General features: G+C 39.9%; 1 protein-coding gene across 5 annotated transcripts in view; it reads right to left on the bottom strand.

The window, feature by feature from the left end:
* Positions 1-16,474, bottom strand: part of Epm2a (EPM2A glucan phosphatase, laforin) — a 103,327-nt gene that overhangs the window by 60,623 nt on the left and 26,230 nt on the right. The window contains exon 1 of one of the 5 annotated variants that reach the window (XM_037200396.1): positions 4,939-5,048. The exons of the other annotated variants lie outside the window; for them this stretch is intronic. The gene's annotated coding sequence lies outside the window, so the exon portion shown is untranslated. Of the gene's footprint in view, positions 1-4,938; positions 5,049-16,474 lie in introns of those variants that run through there. 5 annotated transcript variants of the gene reach the window in all.

Genomic DNA, 16,474 nt, shown 5'->3' with positions numbered 1-16,474 from the left:
TATATTTGTGCATATGTTCATATATTTATGACTATGCACATGAGTGTACAGGTGCATGGGCCTTTGTTGGTAAGAAAAGGTCTCTCACTAAACTGACAGCTTGCCATTTTGGGTAAACTAGCCAGAAAACCTCTAGGATCCCACCACCACCAGCACCTCCTGACTGGAGTTACAGATGTGCTGCCACACCTGACTTTTAGACAGGTACTGGGGGTTGAATTCACACTGTCACGCTTGCACAGCAAGAATTTTAACCACTGTACCAAATCTCCACGTCACACAACTGTAATCTGTAGGTTAATACCTGCTTTGTGCCAGTCACACACCACCAACAGCATGGACCTACACTCACCCACACAAGCAACAGCCATGTGTGACTCCACTATCACCAGGCTGGGGTGAGGCCCTATAAGCCACTCACTTGGGCAGTACTACAGGAGGCCAAATAGAGGACTAAGACTTCCAACAATTCTTCTGGCAGAGTGTGTGGAGAAAAGGCCGAATGTAAACATTTACCTTCATGTAGACTAAGCAGGTGTCTCATCCTTTGCCACTGAGGAAGCTAAGTCAAAAACAAGGTTCTCCCAAGATCCAGTATCTCATTAGGTATTACCCCGGATGTTCAATTTCCAAGCATAAGCAAACCACTGTATCTAGAACCATGACAACCTCAAGTGTATTTCTTAAAGAAGATGTTTGGTGGATTCCAGCACCAAGATGACAGAAATAAAGACTAAACTGTCTCTTATGACCAATTTCAAACAAAGGAAAAATCATAAAGTCCCAGCAAAGAAAAAAGATAATGAAAATCAAAATGGAACTTTTACAACTAAAAAAAAAAGAGAGATAAAAAACACAATTTAGTGGATAAACTTAAGAGTAAAATGGAGGGGCTGGAGAGATGGCTCAGAGGTTAAGAGCACTAACTGCTCTTCCAAAGGTCCTGAGTTCAATTCCCAGCAACCACATGGTGGCTCACAACCATCTGTAATGACATAATAAATAAATAAATAAATAAATAAATAAATAAATAAATAAATAAATAAATAAATAAATAAATAAATAGTAAAATGTAAAGATGAAAGAATCAGCAAACTTCAAGAGAATTACAGAAATTACCCATCCAGAGAAAACAGAAAAAAAATAGACAAACAATCCTCAAAGATGTTTACTACTGCCCTGGCATGACTCTGTCCTATGTGTCTGTTCTGAGGAGCAATAGGCAGTTTTCTCCACCTGACTTCTCTCACACCAAAGTATGCACCTCCACCTCATGGAAGATTGAATGGACAAGGACACGAGTCCTGTTAGGCCTCATGACTACCTTCTCCACAGCGTAAGAGTGAAAGAAAAATGCTTTAGGAAATAAGAGATCCCTTCCAGCATGCAGGGGTGGGGTGGGGTGGGGAATGGATGCCAATCAGGAAGTCTCCTACTCTCATTTCAATCCCCTTTCCTGATTGGCCATCCATTCCCCACTCTTATGCTGTGGAGAACTTTACTGCCTTTTACACCTGGGCATATGCCTCATCTCTGACCATGTTTTAATACCTTTGTATCCTTAGCTGCTCAATAAACTTTTGAATGAACCAAAAAAAAAAAAAAAAAAAAAAAAGATGTTTACTTCTATAACAAAATTTTTAACACTCTTATAAGACAAAGCAAAGATGGCATTGAAGAAAACATTTGAATAAATAATGCCTCAAAAATTGTGAAAGTTATCAAGAAACATAAACACCGATTTAAGAAGTTAAGTGAGGCCTATCCAGGGTACTCAAAAGAAATACATAAAGACACATCTTCTTAAAACTGACAACAGAAAGTTTTAAAAAGTAGGCAGAGTACAATAATAAAAGAAATTCCAGCCTAATAAAAGAAATTCCAGCCTGGAGTGTGTGCTTGCCTGCTTGCCTGTAATCTCAGAAGTCTGCACTGGGACGTGGAGGCAGGAAAAACTCAAAGTCATCCTTGCTACAAAAGGAAATAAGAGGATAGAAGAAGGAAAAAGCTATTCTAACATCAGCAAAAAAATTTTTTTAGAGATTTATTTATTTAAAGATTTATTTATTTATTATGTATACAGTGTTCTGCCTGCATATGTCCCTGCATGACAGAAGAGGGCACCAGATCTCATTACAGATGGTTGTGAACCACCATGTGGTTACTGGGAATTGAACTCAGGACCTCTGGAAAAGCAGCCAGTGCTCTTAACCCCTGAGCCATCTCTCCAGCCCCCAACATCAGCAAATTTACCACTAGAAGCCACACAGTCCAAAAAAGGACATGACAAGTTTCAAGCACTGAAAGAAAACTACTTGCCAAGAAGCTCTCATTCAGTAAATGCATCCTCCAGAAACAACAACAACAAAAAAAAATAACAAAACAATGCTCAATGAAATAAATCTAGGAAATTTTCTTGCTAGTTTGTGGGAGTATACAGCAGGTGACAAATAGTATTTAACAGGTCGACCCACAGGCCTCACATGATGAAGAGCCCAACCTGGCAATGCTATGGAGTCACTGACTGTAAATGACTGGTTGTTCCTGTCTGTAGCTTTTCTCATGTGCCATTTCATTTCTTCCCTAATTGTGGAGAGCCAAGGAATATGAAATAGAAGTCCAGCAGTATATTATAAGCTATACCTTGACGAGGCCAAGGGTCAGTCGAGTGGGAAAGCCAATCAGCAAGGTCTATTGGTGTTAGGCGGCTTAATATTCAGTTGTGTCTTGCTATGTATTCCTTGTGCTCATAATTCTCCTAGTGTGTGTGTGTGTGTGTGTGTGTGTGTGTGTGTATTTGTGATGACACAGAGAGAGAGCTGTGGGAAGGAGCTGCTGCTATGTAGAGGACCTGTGTAAAATAAAGAGCTTGTGTTAGAGTGTGAGGGGAGATGTGCAGAGAGACCTGAGAAGAGAGAATGGGACAGGGGCAGAGCAAGAGAAATTTTTCAGAGAACGAGACTTTTTAAGGTGAAGAAAAAGAGAAAGTTACCATCAGAAAGTGTGTGTTTCTTCCCCACCCCCCACCCCGCCCCGCCCCATACAAAAGGTCTAGCCCTCAGATAGATAAGACTTTTTCCTAAGCCCTCACAGCATTCGTGGATTTTTTTTCATACCCTGGGTAACTGGAGGCTACCTCCCCCCAAGCTACTGATACTAGTTGAACTACTTTTAAAACTGACTAACAGAGGACCAGGAGAAGGCAAGGTGTGGTGGTGGGAGCCTTTAATCCCAGCACTCAGCAGGCAGAGGCAGATAACTTTCTTTGAGTTCAAGGGATAGCCTGGTCTATATGGTGAATTCCAGGCCAGCTCAAACTACACATTGAGACCTTGTCCTAAAATAGATTAGATTAGATTAGATAGATAGATAGATAGATAGATAGATAGATAGATATAGAGATACATCATTCAAAAATAGATATATGGTTTAAAAATCAGATTTTCATCTGGAGATGTGATCTGTCCAGACTAGACTGGTCAATGTCAATTATTTATTATCATTCATTTAAAATAAATAAACATGAAAACAGTTCATAAGGCTGAAATAAAGACAAACCAATCTGTATCATTGCTTAAACTGTAGAAAAGGATCAGTTAAACAACAAAGCACCAGCTTCCTCAGAGCGTGTTTGGCCACCATCGTATTTGTTGATTAAGTCAAATCGGGTGAGTCTATAGAAAATGGCGACTGGTCCCCAAACCCGGCGCTCCACTGCCCACTGCAGATGGAGACACCCCAGAACAAAGTCATCATTCGCAGAGGTTTTATAAGGCTGAAGACTAGGGTTAAAGCAAGTTTAGCTTTTTGGTTTTTTTTTTTTTTTGGTTTTTCGAGACAGGGTTTCTCTGTGTAGCTTTGCGCCTTTCCTGGAACTCGCTTTGGAGACCACGCTGGCCTCGAACTCACAGAGATCCGCCTTGCTCTGCCTCCCGAGTGCTGGGATTAAAGGCGTGCGCCACCACTGCCCGGCGTTAAGTTTAGTTTTTATAAACTGAAATCATGTTGGAAAAGCATCACTTATCGGGTAAGTGTAGACCTCTTAAGCAAAATAAAACGTATTTATTATTCATGCTATTTGTTTAAATATATCCTCCTTGGGATTTAATTACTTTACAGTTTTCACTTCTAGCATATGAACATAAATCCTGAGCCTAACACATTAATCTCTAATTTTAGCTATTAATTCACCCCATCTGTCCCTACTTCAGAAACTATCAATGGATAAAGCAGCAAAAAAACATGGGAGACTTGTTGCAAACTCTCTGGCATTGTAATATTGTTCTAATGGCAGAGAGAGAGAGAACAGAAAACAAACACCCGAGATGTGTCATCTGCCAGCTGCTTGCTCCTTGAGAGGGTGGGTCAGGCTGCAGCAGCCCTCAGTTAACTAAAATGTGACGGTAGAAAGCAGCTGAGGTTGGCTGCAGTGATGGAGAGAGCCGGGCTGTTGCACATAATGGGAAATCGGCTGAGGTGAAATTAAAGGAGAGAATAGAGAAAGTTGTGCAGAGGGTGAAGAGAAGACTATGTCAGAACAAAAAGAAGGAAGAAGAAGAAATCCAGTTAGCAAACTGTCTAAGGTGAAACGGGACAGCAGACATTCTGGCTGTGAGACCATCAAAGGAAAACCCTACAGGGCAAGCATCGTAGTGTTTAATTGGACGTTGTTTGCACTTGCAATTAATTATCCTCTTCTCTCCAACCTTCATTGTAACCCTCTGTATCCCTGCACAGAAGACAAAATAGAAGGTACGCTAAAGAAAATTTATTTAAAAACTGGAGTCTTTGCTTATGTTGACTTGCTATAGACAAAGCTGTAATAAATCGTATTTGCCAGACTGAGCAATATGACAATAATAAAGCAAAGGATGGCTCTGAGGATGTAAACCCTTCTCACTAAGCAGACATCCAGAGAGGGTTTCCATCCTACCTCACCTGGAGGATCAGAGAGCAGATTATCCTTCCAAATTGTAGGAAGGCCAGAACTCAAAGATAACCCTTGGTGGAATACTTTACAAGTTTCAGAGCCTGCAGAGACAGACGGAATGAAGCGCTTCAAAAAAAAAAAAAAAACAATTACAATAGAAAATGATAAGTATGACTTATCTAGAACATCTTTACTTACAGGATTTTTATCTCATTAAATTATTCAATCATTATGATGCACAAATTAAATGCAAACTTTCAGTGGACAGCATGTCGTGTTAATGGCAAAAGAAAAATGGACTGATAAAAATTAGCAAGACAAAGACCCATTAGGAGATGAAGAAAGTTCTGTACTAATTCAGGTAGGTATAGTGTTTTTAAAAGTCCAGCTCACTTACGACAATTACGTATTAAAATAGAGGATTACATTGATAAGGAATACCATGATTAGAATCTGAGAATTAAAACAGAAATGAAACATGCACATACAGGAAGGTGATTTCAACAAAGGTAGCCAGAACACAAAATAGCGAAAGGACAATCTCTCCAGCAAATGGTTTAAAAAAAAAAAAAAATCAGGGAATTCACATGCAAAAGAATGAAAAGAATGAGAATGCACATTGGGGGAAACATTATATGACCACACGCAACAATGGACTGACTGCATCCCCATCTAAATCCTAATGACATTCTTCACAGAACTAGAGAAAACAACCCCAAGATTCCTATGGAAGCACAAAAGGCTTCCATATGAGAGCGAATGCATCACATACTAGATCTCAGGGTATATTCCAGAGCCACAGAAACAAAAAGTAACATGGTGCTGGCACAGAAACGGACACTGTAATACAAGACTGAGAAAACCAGTCAGTTGTAGCAAGCTACTTCTTGCCAAGCTCCAAAGGTATCCTTCAGAGAAAAAAGACTGACAGACAGTGCTGAGAAACTGGCTTTCTACGTGCAGGCGAATGAAACAGGATTCATTTCCCCACCTTTCATAAAAACCAATCCAAAATGGATCAAAAAATCTTCGTGTAAGATCTCAAACTTTCAAACTGCTATAGGGAAATATGGATAAAACACTTCAAGATACAAGGACAGGGGCTGGATTGATGAACCAGCCATTAAGAGCTCAAACTGTGCTTCCAGAGGACGAGAATCTGGTTCTCAGCACCTATGTCAGGTGGCTCACAATTCCAGTAAAGTCTAGCTCCAGGGGTTCGAATTACATCTTTTGGTCTTTCCAAGCACCTGCAGTCACATGCACAAATGCACACATGCACATAATTAATTCAGAAATAAATCTTTAGTAGTAGAGATAATATGCATAGACAGGATTTCAATAGCATAGGAAATAACGGCAAAGATTGACACATGGGATTGCGTGATGTTAAGAAGCTTTTACAAATCAAAGCTAACAATCACCGCAGTGGAGAAACCACCTGGAGAATTGAGGGGGAAATATTTGCTAACTACACATCAGGCAAGGGATTAATACACAGGCTACATGCAAAGCTGTAAAAATTAAACACCTAAAACCCAAGTCATTCAATCAATAAATGAGTTAATGGACTGAATAGACAGTTCCTAAAAGAATACAAATGACCAATACATATTGGAAAGTGTTCAATAGCCACAGTCATCCAGGAAATGCAAATTAGAACCACCATGAGATTCCATCTCGCCTCAGTCAAAATGGCTTTTATCCAGAAAACAGTGAAGTGTGAAGATCTGCGTTCAGATCCCCAGCACCCACACAAAAGCCTGGCTCACATCTATAACTTCATCACTGGAGGAGCAGACATCCAGATTCCTGCATAACACTAGCCAGACTGCCTAGCTGAGTCAGTGAACTTCAGGTTCTTTAAGAGACCCTGAAAACTAAACTAACATGACTATAATTTTGATTATCATAGAAGATTAATTATTAATCTGTATTTTTTTAAAAGACTTATTTATTTATTATGTATACAGTGTTCTGCCTGCACACCAGAAGAGGGCACTAGATCTCATTATAGATGGTTGTGAGCCACCATGTGGTTGCTGGGAATTGAACTCAGGACCTCTGGAAGAACAGCCAGTGCTCCTAACCTCTGAGCCATCTCTCCAGCTCCCATTAATCTGTATTTTTAATTATCCATTACCATCCAAATGAGTTACACAAACATAATACCTCAAATGAGAGTAGAAATATATATATATACAGTATAACAAAATTAACTTTAAGTTTGTATCAATAAACTAAAATCCATAGCAATGTAAAACACTTCAAACAAGTTGTTGCTCTTTAAAAGTAGGTTCAACAATCTACACTTTTATCCTATCATATCTATATCCTATATATCTTTATCATATCCCCCTTTCTTTTAGAAAGATATTGTATTTATAATTAACCTGTTCTAAATAAAATTATTGGTTTCTCTGTCCCACACCAGAGGACTCTTATGATATGGGACACAAGAATCTCTCAACCTTTTCTTTTAGGAATATGCTTGGGTTTATAGAAGGAGTCAGCCAATTCCATCTCTAAAGCCAGTTTGGTATATCTGGGAATTTGGGGCATAGTTTTTTATACTACTTCCTGCTGGATGAGGGCACTATATTGTTATGGGGACATAAAGAAAATTTTAGGATTATGGAGTAGTCCATGAAGCTGTATTATCTGAGCCAGTTGCCTTGAAACCATTCTGGATGTTGGATCATCTGGGCCATAGTGTCATCAGAGACCTTTCAGGGGGTCTTGACTGGCCAAACCTGATGTATCTTAATCTGGAACAATCCATAGCCTCTGGCTTTCTGTGGAAACAAAAGCAGAACCTCCTTTCCAAAGTAACATATCCTTATATCCAAATTTTGAAGTCACGATATCTTTAAAATATATAGATTGGATTAACTCCGCTGTCTTTACAATCAATTATCTCTCTGCAGTTAAAAACCCCAAAGACAACACAATCCAGATTCTCTGTGTGATATCCATCTTTACGTGGCTTATTTTTTATAATATTTTTACTTCGTCTTTAAAGAATTTTTTTTAAAACTTTCTATTTCTTTACTATAACAGTCTATATTCCTTTTTTTTTCCCCTCTTTCAAGCCTATGTACATTTTTACACACACTGCAAGCCATTTAAAGTCTTGTTCCATCTGACTCTGTCTTATTGTGACTCTATTGCTTTAAACCGCAGCATTTGTTAAGACTGAAATGGTGCTACGGCTGCTGGCTCCGCCCACGTCCTCTTTCCAACATGGCGGAGGTGTGTTTACCGCCAGCTCTAGGAGCCAACTCTCAGAAGCAGTGGATCTATGGTTCTATCAAAGCAGTGTGTAGCCCAGAAACCTCTTTTTTTTAAGACTAGCAAAGGCTAAATCCACCACGCACCATGTTGCACGGCTTACAGAAACCTCTGTGTAACTAGGCGGGAATAGGCCAAGCCCACATGTCGCCAGCCCGCCATAGTGTAGCTGAAGCCCACATATTGCGGTATCTCGCCACCCGCATGAGACATGTTTCTGGCCCCTTTTAGAATTGGTTATTAAGTAGTTTCAGGTTTTAGGTGGAAATGGCCGTTAGGTGCCATTTGTAGCTAGAGTTTTCCTGCCTGGCCCACGGTCAGGACAAATTTCTCACTCGCCAGCTCAAACCCAACCGAGTAAACACATAGAGACTGATATTACTTATAAACTGTATGGCCGTGGCAGGCTTCCTGATAACTGTTCTTATATCCTAAATTAACCCAGTTCTAGCACTCTATAAGTTGCCACGTGGCTAATGGCTTACCGGTACCTTAACATCTGCTTCTCATCATGGTGGCTGGCGGTGTCTGTCTGCCTCAGCCTTCCACTTCCCAGAATTCTCCTCTCTCCTTGTCCCTCCTATACTTCCTGCCTGACTACTGGTCAATCAGCTCTTTATTTATCAATGAATCATCCACAGCAGTAGTCCTAGGAGAGGGCAGTGGGGGAGGGTGACAAATGAGAACAAAGTATCATGATACCACAAGAAACTCACGACTTTGTACACTAATCTAAAAATTAATTTTTTTTTCAAGACAGGGTTTCTCTGTGTAGTTTTAGTGCCTGTCCTGGATCTCGCCCTGTACACAAGGCTGACCTCGAACTCACAGAGATCCACCTGGCTCTGCCTCCCGAGTGCTGGGATTAAAAGTGTGCACCACCACCACCTGGCATAATGGGCTGGAGAGATGGCTCAGCCATTAAAAGCTGGGCTCACAACCAAAAATAAAAATTAATTTTTAAATTGAAAATTTTTCAAAAGAAGACTTTAAAATGTCTAAGAAGTTCATGAAAAATATTCAACATTGGTAATCATTTGGGAAATACAAATTTAAAGTCAGGTGATGTCATATACCTGTCAGAATGGCTATTACAGAAGCTAAAAAGATGGCTAGCATTAGTAAGTAAAACAAAGCTCACAAGATTATTAGTAGACATCCAGTCAGTGTAGTCATCATGGCAAAGAGATACAACAAAAAGCTAAATACAGAAATCATCAGGGCCAGCAACCCACTTCTAGATACATCCAGTCAAAGCATTTGAAATTAATACACAAAAGAGGTATTTAAACTCCTAAACCCCCTACAGCATCATTCATGATAGTCAAGACATAGCAACAGCCTGAGTGTTTGTCAGCACAAATAAAGGAAATCTGGTTCATATACATAAGGGATTCTATGCAACGTAAAAAAGACAAACCCATCATTTGAAATAACATCCATGAACCTGCAATACCTTATGTTAAGCAGAACAGACAGGCGCCAAAAGACAACTCAAGATCACATTCACATGAGGAAACTAAACAATCTTTACTCATAAAAACACAAAGTAGGAAAGTGGTTACCAGAGGCTGGAGGGTTCAAGAGGAATAATGAGATTTTTTTTTTCAAAGTGCACAGATTCACTTAGACAAGAGCACCGAGTTTTTGAGAACTACAGCATAGAAGGATGGTAACAGTAAAATATATGTATTTCACAATTACTAGGAGTAAACATCGAAAGCTTATTCACAAAAATAGTAAGTGGGGGGCTGGAGAGATGGCTCAGAGGTTAAGAGCACCAACTGCTCTTCCGGAGGTCCTGAGTTCAATTCCCAGCAACCACATGGTGGCTCACAACCATCTGTAATGAGATCTGGCACCCTCTTTCATATACATAATAAATAAATAAATCTTTTTAAAAAAATAGTAAGTGATACATGGCATCTTAATTGATATTAATCAATATTAATTGATTTATCCAGTCATTCACGCACATAAATTAAAATATCACATTGTACCACACAAATGTACATGGCTGGCAATTATTCATTTAAAATATCAATAAAAAATACATGAAAACATTATTTAACAAAGCTAGGATTTCAAGCACCAGGGAGAAAAAAAAATCAAGCACAATAGAGTCATCACAGTAATAATGGTTGGTATAATGCTCTGTGAGTATATGTTTCAAGGTAGAAAATTTACTGTGGAACATGATACTGCTTTATGGGGAATAAAAAGTACACTGAAGGTAGACTACATAATCATCAGCCTTTCTGTGCATCTGTACATGAAAAACTTGTCTAGCTTTTTAGTTGCAAATGAGCCACACAGCCTCAAAGCAATTATTTGATGGAATTACAAGTCAGTGGACTAACAGCTCTGTACAGAATTGGTTTGGCCTCATTTGTTCCCATTAGCAACCGCACTCTGGATTCTTTGAGAAAATAGCTAAGTCCTTGAGACAGTTGTTTAGAAGTTTGCTGCAATGATTTGGTCCTCTCGAAGGTAAGCCTGAGGCAGGAAAGCTCTCCAGGGGAAAACTCCCAAAGAGCCTAGGTCAGCTCTATGATGAGAGTTTGGGTATTCATCAATCTCATTACCAGTGTAGGCCAGTTTTGGCACCCTCTCCACTACTACTAGTAGTCTAGGCTGGGGTCATCCTTGTGGATTTCTGGAAATTTCCCTAGCACCAGGTTTCTCCCTAACCCCATAATCAGACTGGTGAATACCCAGTCATCATAGAGCTCCGTCATCATAGAGCCTTCATCCAGCAACTGATGGAAGCAGATGCCGAGATCCACAACCAAGCACTAGGCCGAGCTCCAGGAGTCCAGTCAAAAAGAGAAAAGAGGGATTATATGAGCAAGAGGAGTCAAGATCATGATGGGGAAATCTGCAGAGACAACTGAACCAAGCTCATAGGAACTCATGAACTTTAGACCAACAGCTTGTAGCCTGCATGGGACCGGACTAGGCCTCTGCATATAGGAGACAGTTATGTAGCTTGGTCTGTTTGAGGGGCCCCTGGCTGTGGGATCAGGATCTATCCCTGGTGCATGAGCAGGCTTTTTGGAGCCCATTACCTATGGTGGGATGCCTTACTCAGCCTAGATGCAGTGGGGAGGGGCTTGGTCCTGCTTCAACTGAATGTACCAGGCTTTCCTGACTCCCCATGGGAGCCCTTACCCTTTGGGGGGAATGGGGAAGGCTAGAAGGGAGTGGGAGGAGAGATGAGTGGGGGATCTGTGGTTGGTATGCAAAATGAATTTTAAAAATTCTTAAATTAAAAAAATGAAGAGTTAATAGAGAACTATATTCTTACTTAGGTAGAAAAAATGTTTCTGCTTAGGCTAAAACCACAGCTCTTGCAAAAATAAGCTGTTTTGCAAAAACCACTAGATAGATGTACCCAAAGATTTCCCAGAAACTGCTTACCCACCCAAAGCCACCCAAAACCGCAAGACTCAGCCAGGTGGCTGAGCCCTGAGTAACCCCTCCACCCCACCCGTGTGAAGCTGCCCTATAATAAGCCTGCAAGCTTGAGCTTCAGGGTCTTCAGTCCTCTAAAAAAAAAAAGGAAGACATTAGATAATGCATCTTTGAGAAGTTATATGGAAGGGTGTGGGTGAATATGATCTAAAGACAATACATATATGTTTAAAATTCTAAAAGAATTAATAAAGTGTTATGTATTTGGAAAAAAAAAAAAAAAAAAAAAGAGCCTAGGTTGGTTCAGCTCTGAATTTTAAGGAAATGTTTCATTTTAAAGACCTTTCAAGCAGGCCAGACAACACCAGAGGGAGATCTCTGTGATTAGGGAAATGGGGATAATGGAAGCTTTTTTCTACCTAAATCAAAGTTTAATATGATGAAGGAGGCAGACTTAAATGGGAGTGGGGAATGACTTCTTTCCAAAAGATATTTACTAATCACTTACATCTCATAGACATGGATTGAATTGTGCCTCTCCAAATCCCACATACTGAAGCCCTAACTCCATAAGCCCATATTTGAAAACAGGAAAATATGAAGGTAAAATGAGATAGGAAGGTCAGGTCATGATCTAACCTGTCCGAAGTCCCTATCAGGGAAGTAAGAACAAGAGACACTACCCCTTCTGTCCCCAACCCCCCTCACAAAAGCACTGAGAATATAGTCATGTGCAAGCTGGGATGAGCCTGATCAAAAGCCAAATCTGCCAATATCTAATACAGGACTTCCAGTCACTAGACCCCTGGGAAGTGATTTCTGTTTAATAAATTTCTGTTATTTGAGCCACACAGCCTGTGTCTCTTGCTTACTGCAATCCTAGTGCACTGTTATTCTTATATATACAAAATACTCTAGAGTGTAATCCAACTAAGAGGAAAACGTTATTGAAAGCTGGTTTTTTTTATCCGCTCCTGATAGTTGAGTAACCTATGAAATTTAAAACATGACTGCTACCAGGGATGGACTTGCTGATTAGACAAAATTTTTATAAGGCAACTATTATTTAAATGAGTTAAATTATGAAATTGTAAATTGTATAAATTATACACAGACTATTCAGAGAGCGTAGAGAAGCTATGCCTCCATAGCATCTTCCAAGTGCGAAGACCACAAAGTGGTATTGAAACAGATTCTTAGAAGCACGAGCTCATTATAAAGAAAATTAAGATAGTCTTTCATAGATGGAGAACTTTAAAGATGGAACACACTAGAGAAGGAAGCATCAGTGAGAGCTAGAACTTAGGGGATATGATAGAGAAATGGGGTGGGTTTTAGGCTGTGACATATGATGAGGAGCACAACAATGTATGGATAAGACCAATTCAAAGCAGACAATGATGAGACCAAATTAATCTAAGGGGTAGAGAGCGCAACAACCATTCAGTCTGCAATGCATATTACTTACCAAAGCAATACACTATAAGACAACTATATTTCATGGCTTGGGTAAGGGAAGAACTGAATGATATCTACCATTAATCAATAAGAAGGCATACTCACAAGTTCTTTCACTATAATGAAACACCTGAGATATTTAACTTAGAGAAAAGGTTTACTTTGTTCCATGGTTCAGGAAGCTCCTGTCCAAATATGAGCCAGCTCATCACGTGCTCTGGCCTCCGGAAGGAGTACCATATGGCAGTGATGGAGGGTCTGCGTGCGGTAAACCAAACTGCTCACCTCATAAGCCAGGAAAAGCAAGAAGCAGGAACAATAGGAGGAAATCAGAGTCACACTACTCCAATCGAGAGTAAATCCCCCAGTAACCCTAGGGCTTCCTAGAAGCAACCTCCAATAGGGCCAACCTGGGGACTAATGCTTTAGTGCAGCAAGCCAAGCTATGGGAGATAGTCAGCAAATAATACTTTTACCCATCAGTTACACTTTCATTTGAAGTTAAACACAATAACCAAGTTCTCTTTCTGTAATTTCTAGAGAAAATCAGAAACTTAAATTCTTCTTAACAGTTTGACTCAAAGCATCAAGACTAAATTATTAATTCCCCATTCAGTGGAACTACAACTTATCAAGAAACCAAGAGATCTGGGCACCTATGGTGAGAGGGTCAAATCACTTGGTAGCTAGTTGTACTGTGGTTCAAGGGATGAAGCAAAGTAGGCCAGTTTGCTGACGTGATCTACTTTGAATGACTGGAGACGGCTGCAGAATTCTGCACTTACTGTCTGTTACACACAGAGATGTTTATTAATGAGCTCTAATAAATTTAATTGGCCTAATACATTTTAATGTTGGTATTTCTACTGCCATTAAAACAATTTTATAGTTGTGTCTAGACTTTTGCTATTGTTGTCAGATTGACAGTTCATTTTTTTTCCTCTCTCTCCATAGCTCTCCCAGAACTGATTAGTGATTTCACTGTGTTTAACACGTAAACACAAATCCAAGCTTTAAAAGTAGTTACAACGCTTACATCACTGTTAGTCTCGCTAAATAAAGCAAATGTTAGGTCTATGAGATGACGGCTCAGTAAGTAAGAGCACTTGCCGCAAAGCCTGACCACCTGAGTTCCACCCCTGACATCTACATGATGGAAGGAGAGAAGCAACTCCTGAAATTTATACTCCGACCTCCATACATGTGCTATGGCACAGAAGTGGCCACATACATACACATGGGAGCACACACACACGCGCACACACACAAAAAAAAAATTAATTAAAAAAAAAAAGCAAATGCTCCAAACCATATTTTGCTGCTTCATTTGACATACCCAGAAGCCTATGAAAATGCTTCCATCTCACCCCTTTGTATAAACAAGTGTTCTCCCAGCACTGAGCCGCAAGCCAGGATCCTCCTAGGTAGCCGAATCTCAGCACAGCCAGTATTAGGATGCAGGGAACATAGAGCCATCATCCTGATCCCAGGAATTCCTCAGAACGTGAAGAATTATCTTGCTTTCAGCTCCACCCTAACACAGCCTGGCAAACATTCATTTTAGCAGTTTCACAGTAAGTATTCTGGCATGAAATATCTCTTCAATTAAGTTTTTTTTTTTTTTTACAATGTAGATTAAGTAGTTTAATAAAACATTCCCTTCAGTTGATCTCTTTCTGCTGTCAAAACCATCCGTTTTACGCGTCAGCTTCTGCTACACAATATATTTCAGGAGTGTTATGGACATGCAGCTACAGTGAGCACCACATCGACCCTGCTCTAGTTACTGGAAAGAAGGAACTAGAAATGCAAAGCTAATTGTGGTAGAGGACTGAGCTTTCACATGTAACTTTTTTAAACACTAGTCTTGAAAAATGGTAAACCACGTTGTTTTAAAGCCTTTCAATGAGGTGTTGTTATATAAAAGAGGGTCCACTTAACTAGGGAGCTCAAGTCACACAGAGATTTTTAACCCCTAAGACACTGCATTTATGAGGATGATCCCATAAAATTATACCACTACTAAGGTTATTACATCCTGGTTTCTGCAGTATACTCCTGATGTTTGTACAATGATGAAGTTGCCTAACAACACATTTCTAGAACATAACTCTGCAGATAAATGTTACGGGGCTGTTTCTTAGAATTTGCCATCATTGCAAATAACACAGGTGTAGGACTACACCTGAAAAACATTATTAATGGTGGTGACGTAAACAGAAGTCTGTCCCACAGAATGAGGATGGAAGACGAGACGGCCCAGAACCAGTCAATATTAAGTTCCTTGTAAAACCCAAAGCCTTGTCACCCTGAACACACAGACTCTGTTGTCATGCTTGTCAACCCATCCAGAGAGGGTGACCCCTCAGCTTCATATCTGGAACCCCCGAAGAAGAGAGAAGCACATGCCAATTAGTTGAATGTTCCCCGTTTTAGGAGAAAAGTTGATGCTGTTATGACAACTTATTCCAAAAGATTTCACTCATCTCATTGCCTACAATTAACGGCATTTATATATAGGTCAATGGCTAAGCATGGGAGTAAGATAAAAATTCTATTAGCTATGAAAAATAGGGAGAAGTAAATGCTTCCCATGGTAAGTACATCACCTTTTGCAATTAAGACATCTGTGGAACAACCTAACTTAATTCAAAAGTTTTGTTTATTAGAGCTATTGTGGATGTGTGTGCACCTAGCGCATGAACGGCGTGTCCTTGAGCTACAGAGCACATAGAGAGGTTAAAGGAAACCTCAGTCTCTTCTTCCTCCGTGGGACCCAAAGATCAAACTCAGGTTGTCAGGCTTAGTGCAACAGGAGGTTACCTGCCATGCCATCTCTCCTGTCCCCCAGTACATTACACTGTTAGATATATTTAACTTCTAGTTAAGTAAATCAATAATAAAATAACATCATTTTAATGTACTTGATATAAAAAAAAAAAACTGAGGGTACTCACATACACATAAACAGATTATTTTTCTGGTTCTTAACTGTGTTTACTTTTACAAACTCTTTGCTATAATACAAGATTCTCCTCCAAATCCATGCCTTAAGCCACGCCCAAAATCCATCCTCTTCTAGTTTTCCAATTGTTCCCCACTGCCTATAATTGTACCTAGGGCCTCAAGCATGCTAAGTAAGTGCTCTACCACTGAGCTCTTTCCCCAGCCTACTTTGTAATTATTTTGTTTAGAGACAGTTTTACTAAGTCACCCAAACTAGCCTTAAATTCATTTCGTAGCCCAGATAAGCCCCGAGTTTATGATCATCCTGCAACAGGCCCCTGAGTATCTGAGAGTATCAGCCTACATCACTGGTCCCAGCTACACCATCATTTCTTTTAAACTACCTTTTCTATGGCTAGCCTGCCTCCACCCAAC

Source organism: Peromyscus leucopus, chromosome 8a (assembly GCF_004664715.2).
Source record: "Peromyscus leucopus breed LL Stock chromosome 8a, UCI_PerLeu_2.1, whole genome shotgun sequence".
Classification (NCBI taxonomy): domain Eukaryota; kingdom Metazoa; phylum Chordata; class Mammalia; order Rodentia; family Cricetidae; genus Peromyscus; species Peromyscus leucopus.
The sequence above is the reverse complement of the archived record's forward strand: the minus strand, read 5'-3'. Positions and strand labels throughout refer to the sequence as shown.